Below are 2,277 nucleotides of genomic sequence, written 5' to 3'. Positions count from 1 at the left end.
TAACGGGTTCAAACTGAAGGAGGAAAAATTCAGGTTAGATATTATTTTTTACTGTGAGGGTGGTGAGACACTGGAACAGGCAGGCATGTGTATTATTTTTTACTGTGAGGGTGGTGAGACACTGGAACAGGTTGCCCAGGCATGTGGTGGCTGCCCCAAACTTGGCAGTGTTCGCGGCCAGGCTGGATGAGGCCTTGAGCAACCTGGTCTAGTGGGGAGGTGTCTCTGCCCATGGCAGGGAGGGTTGTGACTAGATGATCTGTAGGGTCCATTCCAACCCCTAAGATTCTATGATTCTATGAAGTCTACAGCAACAGCTTCCTCAAGCAGAAAATGAAAATGAGTGAAATGGGACAGGAAGTAATTTCCCAGTGTGGTACTAAATGTATGAACTGCAGCTCAGACCTTCCCAGCCTCATCTGACCTTGCCAGACCACCTGCATTCTCCCACTGGAAGACAGAGTGAGCAGAAAACTTAAGTTCAATGCTTTACAGGAGCATAACTGAGAAAGCAAACAATGCTGCCTGCAATCAGTGGGAGCTTCTCCAGCTACTTCAGTGTGCTTCAGAAGAGGGTTAACCCAAAGTGAAAGATCTGCCATGTTCCTCCTGCCACAAGGAAAGAAAACCACACTGGTGCTTCCTAAACTCTCAGTTTCTGTACTGAAGTGTTACAGGCTGGGGGAAGAGTAGTCCAAGAGTGATTCATCAGAAAGGGACTTGGGAGTGCTGGTTGACAGCAACTCAATGTGAGAAAATTGTGCACAGGTGGCCAAGAAGGCCAATGGCATCTTGGCCTGTATCAAGAATAGTGTGGCCAGGAGGACTAGGGGAGTGATCATCCCCTCGTACTTGGCATTGGTGAAGCCACATCTTGAGTACTGTGTTCAGTTTCGAGCCTCTCACTTTAAAAAGGACATTGAGGCACTGGAGCGAGTCCAGCAAAGGGGACCAAGGTTCATGAAAGGTCTGGAAAACATGTATTGTGAGGAAGGGCTCAGAGAATTGAGTTCGTTTAGCCTTGAGAAGAGGCAGCTCAGGGGTGACCTCATGGCTCTCTAAAACTATCTGCAGGGGGTTGTAGAGAGCTGGGGGATGGTCTCTTCTGCCATGCCTGCAGGGAGAGGACTAGAGGGAATGGTCATAAACTGAGACAGGGGAGAGTCAGATTAGATGTTAGGAAAAAATTTTTTCAGTGTTGTTAAGGCACAAGGTATAGGTTGCCCAGGGAGGTGGTGGAGTCACCATCCCTGGAAGTGTACCTGGATCTGGTGTTGGAGGATCTGGTTTAGGGGTTACAGCAGAGTGGCAGGTTAATGATTGGGCTTGATAATCTTAGAGGTCTTCTCCAACCCTGATGATCCTATGATTCTATGGGCCTGGCTGTCAGCTGCTGGTGGTGCCTCAAGCCTTAGCCCCACAACACCTGAGAGCCTTCAGATCCCACCATGCTCAGACAGTCTGCACAGATAGGCAGGATGCCTGTCCCCTTGCCAGTGTGCTACTGGTCTATCATTTGTGACACCTGCATTCTTCACTAACTCAGCTCCTGGTCAGCCTGTGACATGGCCCGGCATCCATATGGGAGGTAAACACCCTGGCTGCCTGGTCTCCTCTCCAAAATGTTCCAAGCTTTCTAACTGGGAAACGACAGGCATTATTTATTATTAGCTCTCTCCTTTGGAGCAGTCGGAAAAAAACTGCTCTTACTCTGCAACTGTGAGTCACTCCTTTGGATGGTCGTGAGGGGAAGACGGGTGATGATGTAATCCCTAACTCCTTCAGGTTCCCCATCTGCCAAGGAGAAGAAAGGAGACTGTATTGCCATGCAAAGCTTACACACCATTTGTTCAGGAAGACAAGCACTTGGAAAGCAGACAGACTTAAAGCTCCCCCGTGTAGTTCTGGAGATATAAGAGCAATCTCTGCCTGCTTAGGGTGAGGCACTCAAGTCTGATCCCACCTCATTAGTTTCTTTGGCTGTGGAAAGGACATAAATAAACCAGAGGCTGATTCTTTCCCAAAAATCCTTCCAAGGGGCATCTCATCTTCCAGACACACAGAAGAAAAAAAGTTATTGTAAAAGATAAGCCTTTACTAGTTTCACAAGCTATGCTTAAAGACCCAAGGCCCTTGAACATCCCACTCCTAGTACTGGCCAATGAAGAACAGTATGTTTTCCTACATATATACTTTTGTATACCTTTGGGATCAAAAGGCAATCTGTTCAAGGAATTCAGCAGTTTGCAGTTTATGCCATTCACAGTCCAGTACCTT

Source organism: Acanthisitta chloris, unplaced genomic scaffold, assembly GCF_000695815.1.
Source record: "Acanthisitta chloris isolate BGI_N310 unplaced genomic scaffold, ASM69581v1 scaffold9477, whole genome shotgun sequence".
Taxonomy (NCBI): Eukaryota; Metazoa; Chordata; class Aves; order Passeriformes; family Acanthisittidae; genus Acanthisitta; species Acanthisitta chloris.
The sequence above is the reverse complement of the archived record's forward strand: the minus strand, read 5'-3'. Positions refer to the sequence as shown.